Genomic DNA, 12460 nt, shown 5'->3' on the forward strand with positions numbered 1-12460 from the left:
AGTAATATGTCATATAAAAACAGAAATTAAAGAAATGTTCTATATTGTGGGGAAGAAGAAACAGCAGAACATGTGTTTTGACATGTAAAAGAGTAAGGAAATAATTGAGAAAATGCTTGATGAATTTTTTTGGAAATCTAAAAGAAAATGACATAATTGTGGATGTGATAGCATATGGATATTATAAGTATATTAAAAAGAGAAATTAAGAATGGCTAGATGAATATTTTATGTTACATGGGTTGTTTGGAATAAAAGACTTAATGAAATTATGTGTAATGGGATTTTTTTTCAGCAAATATGAAAAGAATAAAATGGTGGTTGTGGAAGAAGGAGTGGGGGTCTAATAAAGAAAATATTGTTGGTTCTTCTCTATTGTGAATGTTCGTAAAAAACTACTGATACAAATATGTAAATATGTAAATATATAATATTGGTGTAAGCAGAATACAAATAAAGAACCCCTACTTTTTCTAATAGGTGCCATGAGATCTTTTCCATCCACATAAGCTGCCACCAGTTTAAACAGATATTAAATGTAAATTGATGAATATGTTTTTCAAGAATTGACAAAATATTTTTTGGCAAGGGCAAGTTTAAATTGACCACACTACTCCTCATGCAACTATCTCTACTAGTACTATTATATTCACAATTAACTATGTATCCTTGTAAAATTATTTCTTCCACTCTCATTTCATTTCTCATAACCTAATCACTAATCTACAATTTCACCCTCTTTATTAACCATTCACTTCATTGCTGTCCCCCTCAATTGATCTTAAATGCATATATAGTAAATATTGTATACATGCCAGTACTGTTCTGACTGTTATAATATTTTTTACTGCCTACACACTGTATAAACTCATGTAGATATACCATAACCTTATGTTTATTACAGAGTGCTATTCTATTTATTGTTCTATTTTTTCTCATATTATGCTTTTTTATTGCACTTCCCCAGGCTAAATTTGAAAATGGTTACATGGATCAGTGCTCCCATTGAACTCACCACACACAGACACAAGTCATATATACTAATGTGATGGTCATCTACTAGTAAGGAAGGTGGCAATTTCTATGATCACTGAAAGCAATTTTCAGAGGTATTAACTCAATGAATTGGAACTCACAGAACTGCCTGCCAAACAGTTGATAGGTTTCCCTGAGAGACTGCAAAAACAGTGCTGATACACAAAAAAGACTGGGCTGAAAACCATAGGTCTATTTTTTCTTACTTTCCCCAGAAAAGTAATTGAAACTTATATTATAGAGGTGACTGGTAAAATTCCTGAATGGTTATGGCCTCTTTGATGGGCAACAGTATGATTCAGTTTTACTGCCAGGTCACTGGGAAGGTGAACAAGTGGAGTTCTGCATATGTGAGGAAAATCATATCAGATATAGGGAGTTGTGCAAGATTTTCAACACTGTTTCACAGGATAGTGGCAGTGAAACTGAAACTGAAGTGCATATGTGTATTTCATTTCATGTTTTTACATACATCGACACTGATATTTCTGTACAGTAATACACACTACCATGTCTTCTTGTATTAATCTCATAATTTTACCTTTAAAATGTGATAGTGAATCTATGTAGTACACTATCCTTACACTGAATTAGGGCATTAGAGGCTGACCTTCAACAGACAGAAGCAAAATATATATTTTCATAGGTGAGTAACATGTTGGTACATGCAAACAGGAATACTTTTCATTGTGATAGAAGTAATTTTAGAGAGCATGTACCCTCTATAGAACAAAGCATTACTGCAGTGGTTGGCAATACTGCTTCACAGTGCTTTGTTGGTCAGGTTGGTTCATTTCTCTGCAGAGTCTTCATGTCCTCTCTTTGTCCACATAAGATTTGCCTTATGCTGTAGTATCCTTCCATATCCCACGACATGCTGATATGTTAATTGCCAATCATCCAAATTGCACATAGCTGGATGTGTAGTGTGCTTTTGTGTATGTGTGTGTATGCATGCATGCCTCATGCTGCAGTGTGGTTCCACATCCCATAATGTGCAGGTAGGTCCTCCAAACTGCTCATAGGTGCATGCATATGCAAATGCACGTGTGTGTGTGGGGGGGGGTATACATTTTTTGTAGGGGGGTGGAGAGTGGGTGTGTACATGTTTGTCTTGTGAGTGACTTGTGTCCCATCCATGACAGGTTCTCTGTCTAATGTCAGTTGTTTGTTAGGATAGGCTTCAGTTCCTTAATAATCTGAATAGGATAAAGCAAATGTCAAAAAAATAAATACATCTGTACATTATTACATGGGTTTTTATAGTAGAAGTTATTTATAATATGAGCAATCCAGTCTTTCTTGACCCCATTTTTACAGTATAGACATTCTTCCAAAAAATACATTTGTTACATTTATTGCTCTTTAGTAGAATTTCAAAACTGAACTGTTTCCGCTCTTGCTGTAGTACTTAATTACATTGTATCTGCTAGTTTTACAGGACAGTACCATCTAGAATGTGTGGTTTCCCTGCATGTAAGCTCTAAAACAAGCATTTTTACAATAAGAGGGTTTTCTAACTGCACTCTTGTGGCACAGATGTGCTGTAGCAAACCTATCTCAGTTCAGGGCTGCTGGCCGAAAGCTTATTGTGTGTTTTTCTGAGTGGTCTGTAGGCCTGGTTGTTGTAAAACGTGATTTTATGATTCACTATCATCCCAGCATTCACACAGGGGCAGTTAACAGTGCCCTGTACAGACATAAATGTTATCAAGTTAAAATTTCTGTTAGAATAACTATCTCTGCAACCTTTCCCATTCCCCCTGCTGCTGTAGGAGCATCTGAGTTGTGCACAGAACAGCATCACCTTGTTGGATAACTGTATTCTTTGTCCATGTCCTATCATCCCAGTTCATTTAAATCTCCCCAGTCTTCTCCCTGGTTAAATCCATAGTAAAAAACCTAAAACCAAGGATAGATACGTTTCTTCTATCTCTATGCCCAGCACTGTGGACATGGACATCCTGAGGCAATGTAGCAACTGTCTCACATATACTGACAACCACATAATCCTAAAACAAACAAACACAGTATGTGAGAGATGTAGTTATACTATAAAAATTAAGTCACACCTCTCACATACTGACAAATCAAATGACAAACAGGTTGTCAGCACACGCACATCAATTCCCTCACCATATAAGTCTCGACACATAAACCCACATATGTGGAGTTGCTCACAAATTACTTACCAAAACCTAAGAGGCATCCCATATGCTGCCCTCAGAAACCACATGCAAACAAAATCAAGTCAATACTAACTACTACACATAAAAATACACTTCAAAGTGTCTCTACATGGAAGCCGCAAAGACGAAACACCACACATTCAAACATCTTGGTCATATGAGACTCCTTCATGAGACAAATGGTCACACCCCTCATCAGGATGAATAAGAGTAGGTTACAGTCAGTTTCCTGTCAGGGGTCAGGATTCACCAAATCACACAGGCACACAGGTCACTTAAACACAAGTACCAGTATGACTCAGTTATAGTCCATGTGGCTGTGAATAACATGACATGTACCTCCTTGGACTATATGAAGAGAAACATGATCGACCTCTCTGAATACATCTTGCAGGCTGGTATGAGGATCACACTGAGCAGCATTCTACCCTCACCAAGAATGATACCACAATAGAATCAGAAAATGATTGGCTTCAATAATTGGCATTGCTACTTGTGTCATCCCAAGGGGATCCAGTATTTGTCAGCCTTGGATAACATGATCAGCAGACCATAGGTTCATAGGTTCATAGGTTGGTACTAAGTTGTCAGCCCTAGGGCCTATACAAGCCTAGCCATAACAATTCCCTGGCTATTTCTTCCCACGGTATTTACTTCCCTGGACCCCTGTCTAGCAGGGTGACTGATGTGATCCCTGGGGTGAATTTCCTATCTCCCATCCAATCATCAAAGTTCCTTCTGAAGAGGGCCAAAGAGGTGCTCTGCTTGACATATATGGGCAATCTATTCCAGAGTCTGGGGAGTCTCTGGGTCAGGAATCTATCCCTCCAGCATGTTTTGCTCATTGTGATGACAAGGTTTAGATCCCTGCAGTGTGTGTCTCTGAGGGATTAGGATTTCTTTAAGTGTAGCATGTCCAACAGCTCTGGGTTTGACATGGCCTTGTATGTTAAGCAGAGATCGCCTCTGATTAGACGATATGCGACAGAGTATAGGTGGAGTTTTTTTAGATGGTCAGAATAGGGCATCTGCTTTAGGCCTGCAATTCTTTTAGTGAGGTATTTCTTCAGCCTTTCCAGTTGTTGCAGATGTCTTAAGAGGTGCATACCAAACGAGGCATTGTATTCTATAATGGGCCTAATGACAGATGAGTACAGTGGGACAATGACCTCCTTTTTTTCTGGATGAAAAGGCCTTAGTGATGAGGTGTGCCACATAAAATGATTTCCTGACTGTTGTGGCTATGTGGTTATCGAAGGTGAGACCACTGACCACCTGTGTCCCTAAGTCTGTTATCACACTTTTGGTGTTTAGTGTACTGCCACCTATGTGGTAATTCATGGGTACATGTTTTTTCCCAAAGGGGATAACTATACATTTCTTGGCATTGAGCTTGAGCCTATGGCTCTGGCACCAATCATCTGTTTCTGTAAGGCCCTTTTGTAGAATATCCACATCATTTGTGGAATCAATAATGGCTCCCAGTTTGCAGTCATCTGCGAACTTTGTTAGCCAGAGTCCCTTAGTGTTGGCCTGCACTTCAGAGAAGTAAATGCCAAACAGAAGCGGTCCCAGGACTGAACAATGCGGTACTCCACTTGTCATTTGTCTGGAGCTGGATTTGAAGTCGGCTACCTTTACAGTGTGGGTTCTGTCAGTAAGCCAGTTGGCAACCCATTGAGTGATGTAGGGATTAATGCCCAGATTAGTAAGTTTATCTATGATTCCAGAGTGGGGGATAGTATCGAAGACCATGGCAGGTCCAGATAGGCTGTGTGGATGACCTTACCCTTGATCATGGCTCTGGAGACTGATTTGAAGATGTCAATCAGGTTCAGGAGACAAGATCAGCCCTTCACAAACCCAAACTGCATGGGGTCTAGTGTTTAAAGGTTGCCAATGTCTTTGATTGTAAGTTCCATGATAATACATTCCATGGCCTTGCAGATCAGGCTTGTCAGACTGATGGGGTGGTAGTTCCTGGGATCCAAGGTGGATCCCCCCTTGTGAGTGGGACAACTGTAGCTATGCACCACTCAGTGGACACGAAGCCTGAGGTGAGGCTATGATTAAACATGACACTTAGGTGAGATGCCAGTTCATTTTGTAGTTCATGTAGTACACAGCCTGGGATGTCATCTGGTCCCATGGATGCTGTATTCTTAGCTTTGGAGAGTGCTTTTTTACCTGTGTGGCCATTATTACCATAATTTGGAAATCTTTCGGTATTGAGATGGGCCCTTTAGGGGGTGAGAGGGGGGTGAGGTTTGCACTGAATTGATCTGCCAGGATATTGGCAATATCCTTGGGATCAGTATATTTAATGCCATTCTGTTGTAGCTCAGAGCAGATCTGAGCATTGCCATTTAGATTCTTGACATAGCTATAGAATGCCTTGTGGTTGTCTTTGGAATCTTTGGCAATTTTATTTTCATAACTAGCTTTGGAAGATTTTATGAGGGATCTCAGCTTCTTACTGAGGCTGGTAAGGGTGTTTTTTGCATGCTGGGATTTTCCTCTTTTCTGCAACAGTTTCTTCCTTTTGTTGTAAAGTTTGTTTATGGCAAGGGACCACCAGATTGGCTTCTTAATTTGCAGGAGAGCATCTTGGTTATATTGGGGATGGCACAATTCATGCATGAGTGGATGTGCTCATACAGTGCCTTAGTGTGGGATTCAGGAGTCAAACTTTCAGTTCCCGTCTGAATGGGTGTTATGAAGTTTGTCACTTCTGACTTGAGTAGCATGAAGTTGGCTTTGGAGAAGTGTTTTACGGAGGTTTCCTTACTGGGAGGGTGGGGGTGGGATGTGGATGTCATGGGTGATTATCTTATGGTCAGACCTGACCAACGAAGGGATGACCATAGGTGTGGAGCATCAATTTCCCATGTTGGTAATGACCAGGTCTAGGATATTGGAGCCCCTGGTGGGACTAAGGATTTGCTGATCCAGGGAGTTGGAATTTATGAATTCCAAGAACGATTGGGCAAAGGTGTTGGTACATGGGTAGTTTTCCCAGTTAATGGCAGGGTAGTTGAAATCATCCAGTATTAGAGTGTTTGGTTGTATCTTAATATTTTCCAGTATATTTAGAAAGGTGTAGTGAGAATCTTGGGGCATGGTGGGGGATCTGTAGCAAGCTACAATTTGGATTGCAGTCTTACCTCATGTTAGTTGCACCTGGAGAATTTCAGATGCATTGTGTTGGGCAACTAGCCTGGTGTTGTGAATATCCTAGGTGAATATGGACACTCCTTCACCTTTATTGTTTCGGTCCTGGTTCGGAGACCAAAAAGTGTGGTAAGAGTTGTAGCCTGGTATTGCAGGGGTGCTCTCTGGAGCCTTGAACCAGGTCTCATATCGATGTTCTCCATTTTTAGGAGTGCCTCAAGAGAGTGCATTTTGAGGTTTACACTTCTAACATTGAGTAGCATTACCTTCAGATTTTGCATGCTTGTACCTGTTACGGTGGTGGTTTTGTCCTTTGAACTTTGCCTAAAAAAGGCACTATAGGGGTGGCAAGAGCCTTAGCCAGTAACCTGAATCCCAGGGGTGACAGGTGCAGACCATCTATGGAAAAGCATCGTGGTCTGTTGATCATGTCATCCCAGGCAGACAGATACTGGATCCACTTTGAATGACACCAGAAGCTTAGCCAATTGCTGAAGTCAAACATTTTGTCCTGATACTGTGGTATCATTCTGGGCAAAGGCAGGATGCTACTCAGGACTAGGTCATACCTGCCTGGGCCACATGATCTGAGAGCTCTTAAATGTCACTTTTCATGTAGTCCAGGGAGGTACATCTCAAGACATTCACTCCAACATGGACAATGATAGAGTCATATTTGTATTTGTTGTGGAGTGACTTGAGTACATGCATTATGTAGTGGATCCTGGCACCCGACAGGCAGCTGACTGTAATTTTCTCCTTGCTCAGCCTGGTGAGTGGGACATCAGTGTGCCTGACTATAGAGTCAACTATAACTAAAGTGTTGGGAAAGTTGTCTTGCCTTAGTGGCTGTTGTTGGATGGCACACTGGTGTTGTGAGCTATGTGACACTTTGGTTGTGATTGGTGTTTGTTTGCATTTCAGCTTCGGAGGTCCTTGTTGCTTGGGTAGATTACTGTTAAGGGCATCTACATATGTGGGTTTAGTGTTGCTATGTGTGGGTGTTGTTGTTGTGGGTTTAGAAGGGCTATGTGTTGGTTGAGGTGTAGTGCAGGTGTTAACCTTCTCATCTTGACTGTCTAGCACAGTCTTGGGTGGAGAGAGCTTTGCTTCCAGTTTGTCTATATAAGTGCATCTCTCGCAGGTTATAGTGTTGGGTGGTAGGAGGAGAGGGTTGTCTGTGTACATGAGGCAATTGCTGCATTTCCCTAGTATGCCCCGATTCACCAGGTGGACAGGAGAAATCACCAGAAGCTGACCCTTGGAAAAGCAAACTAACCTTTCCCTCACAGCAAAGTGTAGCAGACTCTGGGTGAGCCTTTCTAGCAAAGCTCTGAAATGTTTTATTTTACCCCTTGAATAGAAGGTTTAGTTCCTAGCTCCACCCCCTCAGTTCACAGAGGATTAACCTTAACTGACCTGCTCTATTGACCTGTATTAATTTCTGCCTGACTCACAAGAGATAAAGCTGTGGTCTCTTTTCAAGTTTTAATATGCAATTAAAATCAGAATACAAGTAAAACACAAGGTAAATAAAACAAATCACAGTATTCAAAATTGAAAAAGGCAGTAAAGTGATACAACAAATAAAAAGCAAACTAACCTTTCCCTCAAAGCAAAGTGTAGCAGAGTCTGGGTGAGCCTTTCTAGTAAAGTTCTGAAATGTTTTATTTTACCCCTTAAATAGAAGGTTTAGTTCCTAGCTCCACACCATCAGTTCACAGATGATTAACCTTAACTGACCTGCTCTATTGACCTGTACTAATATCTGCCTGACTCACAAGAATATCTTTTCAAGTTTTAATATGCATTTAAAAGCAGAATACAAGTACAACACAAGGTAAATAAAACAAATCACAGTATTCAAAATAGAAAAAGGCAATAAAGTAATACAACAAATAAAAAGCAAACTAACCTTTCCCTCACAGCAAAGTGTAGCAGAGTCTGGGTGAGCCTTTCTAGTAAAGACACTGCTTTGCCAGATATGGTCTGTAGCTGTCTCAACTAGGCTTTCAAATACTGGCCAAGGCATTAGCCACCCCCCATAGTGCCATTTTAGGCAGTGCCAAACCAACATACCTACCAACATAAATTCTTCTAATGTCAAGCTGAAGGTACTACTGCTCAGTGCTAAGAGTCTTAACAAAAAACTGCACTTCATGGAAGCTCTCGTTGCCCTGGAGAATTCTAACCTGTGCAATTACAGAGATGAGGTTCAAGGCTGCGGTAAGTGGCCCAGCAGTGCATGGCTACAGTGCCTATTACACATTCAGACCACCCTCAAAAAAGAAAAAAAAATGAAGGAAGGAGAAGTTTCCATTTACATAAAAAACAGTCACACCTCTAGATTGGCCAAGCAGGATGACTTGCTTCAGCTACTCCATGTCCATCTGACAACAGGCAAAATCCCCCGCCATATCATTGCTAGCTACAGGTCCCCAACCATGAACCATGAAAACTACTCAGCATACCTGAAGTTACTAGAGTCACTTACCATTACTCATGGGTGATTTTAACTACCCCTCCATAAACTGGGAAACATATATGACCACTAACATGCAGACTTAGAGATTCTGGGACTTTGTCAATGCAAATGCTCTGGAACAGCTGGTATGCATTCTCACTAGAGGCTCAAATATCCTTGACATTGTACTCACAAACATGAGGGAGCATTGCACACCCCACACCCCCTGGTGTGATGTTCTCATTGGTAAGATTGGATCATACATCAGTCTCCTTTGAAATAAATGTAACAGTAGAAACCCCGTCAAACCCTAAAACCCTGAAGAATTTTTCTAGTGTGAATTATCTTCTATTAAGTGATAGCAGAGGTAATTTCAAAGCTCCCCTTAACCCCAAAAATATGGAGGCCTGTACAGAAATATACACGAATACCCTGTACAAACACTTAAATAGCTGCATAGAAATGGCAGTACCTGACCAAAGTAAATCAAGTTCTAGTCAGAAAAACAAGCCACCTGGATGGATACCTAGCACAAATAGACTATATAAGAGAAGGAAGAAATTATTGTCTAGAAGTAAATGAGGGTGCACAACAGAGAAAAATATCCCTCATTAGTCTCAACAGGCAAATCAGGGAACTAGTCAAGTCTTCAAAAGCTAAATACCAGACTAAAATAGCCTTCGAAGTAAAGGATAACCACAAAAGCATTTTTAGTTATGTCTGAAATCTTAAGAGAAACACTCAACAATGTGCTGATTTGGCTGTAGATGGCTCTTCCTATACTCAGCTAGATGAAATAGCAAACCTGCTGGCCGATAAATTCAGCTCAAATTTCAACCCCCAATTACGCCCTGTTACTTCTGATGAAATACCTGTTACCATTTCTTTGCCTGTTGCTACAAAAGAACAGGTCATCACTGCACTCTCTAAAGCTAGAAACACATAATCCAGAGTTCTTATTAAATACTTAGCTTTAAAATGACCTAGCAGACACATTCAGATCTCTATTTAACCACAGTCTCCAGGTAGAGTGGAGGACAGCAACAGTCATCCCTCTGCACAAGGGGGACCATCAACTGACCCAGGAAACTACCAACCCATAAGTCTGACTAGCCTCATATTCAAGACTATGGAAAGGGTAATCATGGACCTGATTAATAATAATGACATAGGAAATCTCCAGACTCTAGACCAAACCTAGTTCAGCTTCATCAAGGGCAGGTCCTGCCTGCTCAATCTGGTGAACTTTCTTGAGAAGGTCACCAAGGCTATGGATGAGGGTAAGACAGTGTATACCTCCTACCTTGACCTGGCAGAGGCATTTGACATAATATCCCACTCAGGTATTATAGACAAAGTCTAAAAACTGGGTATTAACCTCTATATCACCAGATGGATAGCCAAATGGCTCATGGATAGGACATAAGTGGTTAGAGTTGGGGAATCCACATCCAGCAAGAGGCCAGTCACCGGTGGAGTACCTCAGGGCTCAGTGATTTCAAGCATAACTAAAAATGCTTTTGTGGTTATCCTTTGCTTTGGAGGCTATTTTAGTCTGGTATTGTAATATACTTCTCAGATGTTAAGACAAATGTAGATGGTCTTTGGCTGACCAAGTTTGCTGATGACTGCAAGCTGGGGGCAATCACTGACTTCTCAAACAATGTTGATATCCTACAGAAAGACCTGATGCAGACTAAGGGCTGGTATCAGAGATATGGCCTCAAACTAAACATGAAAAAGTGCATAATAATAATGTTTGGGAAATCAAATACCCCTGCAAATTACAGCATTGATAGCAAACCCCCTAAGAGTGGACACAGTGGTGAGAGTTCTGGATATTCAGGTAGATGGTAATCTGAACTTTGACCACCATGTGTCCACAGTGGTGAAGAAATCCTTCTATGTGGCTCTGCTTATAAGTAAGGGCATGACATCTAGATCTAAGGATGTCACAGTACCACTGTACTCGGCCCTTATCAGACGAATAATTGAGTACAATGCCTCCTTTGGTATGTACTTCGACAGGCATCTGCAACAGTTGGAGTGTCCTCAGAGGTTCTTCACCAAATAAAAACAAAAAAATGCAGAATATAACCAACATGTCATATGTGGACCAATTAAAAGCCCTGTCACTGTATTCAGTTTCCTATGGATTACTGAGGCTGATCTGTGCCTGGCCTACAAGGCAGTCTCCGACCCAGCTCTGATGGAAATGTTGTACATTCACAAAACTAACTGCACGAGGTTTACCTTCTCCAAAGATCTAAACCTAAACTCTGACATAAATAGATCATGCTGGAGAGATAGTTATGTGTCCCAGAGATTGCTCCTCCCTGGAATAATCTTCCTATTTATATGAAGCAGAGCCCTTCCCTGACCATCTTCAAGTGCAGTCTAGAGCAATGGATGGGAATTCGTAAATTCATTCCTGGGGTGGTGCCCATGTCCCTTATGGACAGAAGCAGTCTTTGAACATTGTCAAAATCCTACTTGATGACCCTTATTATCTTTGCCCTAGGGATAGAAGATTGGGTAAAATTGAGCCATTAGCCTCCTATAAACATCACTCAGCTGCAGTCCTGGAAGAGTGGTTTCACAAGGAATAAGCTCAATCCCATGTTAACATCTTACATGAGAGAGAGTAGAAGCAATGCACTGTCAATGGTAGGGGTTATCTTCTCTCATATAATGAATGCTGACATTCATTTTATAATTTCTGCAGAACTATAAAGATTAGCTACCTTTGAAAATGCATCATCTTCAAACTGCCTAAAGTGGCAATTAAAGTGGGTGTAACTCTAAAGACCGTCTATCCATTATATCTGTTTGCCTGAGCTAGCATTTCTTTTTGTGTTGCTTTTTTCTTCTTGTGCGTGTTTGTCTACTTAATATTTTAATGCTAGCAAATAAAAGATGCACATCTTGTTTTAATTAAACCTGAAATGCTTGTACTTTTTGTACAGCTATAATAAAACAATAATAATTGTAATGGTTGTATAACTGAATTCTTAATTGTCCCCACTCCTTAGCTCTACAATTTTTGCATGGTTGTTACTAAATTAAAGAGAAATAAGGGAGTGGGTGATAAGACTGGTAAAACTTTTAAAAGAACCCAATAATTTGTTCCTGATGTATGTAATTAAGGCTTGAAAAGACAGTCATTTATGTGAGTCCACACATATGAAGGTGGCAGCTATCCAAGCTTTAAAGTCACTTTTCAGTTGTGCTGCCTGCTAAAAGAAGCATGTGCTTTTTGTTTGAAGCTTTTTCCTTAATAGATTCCCTAGCCTGAACTGCATAACAGGATTGTGATAATGTTATGACTACAGTACCATTAGCTGAAAATGTGTAAGATGTTAAATTAGCCATTATTACAAAAGTATTTTCTGCATGTTTTGCCTTTCTTGTACATATTTTCCCAGAAGGTTCACCGTTCTTTAGCACATTATATTTTGGCTGTTAATTAATTTCTATAAAGTAACATACTAATTTTGTTGCCAGTTCCTTCTCCTTAATCCAGGAAAAAAAGAAGGTATTACTGGGATACAAACTGCAAGTCAAGTCACTGGACAACTCCAGGAATATATGAAGTTAAAAC

This window comes from Protopterus annectens, chromosome 6.part0 (genome assembly GCF_019279795.1).
Source record: "Protopterus annectens isolate FY-2018-M chromosome 6.part0, PAN1.0, whole genome shotgun sequence".
Classification (NCBI taxonomy): Eukaryota; Metazoa; Chordata; order Ceratodontiformes; family Protopteridae; genus Protopterus; species Protopterus annectens.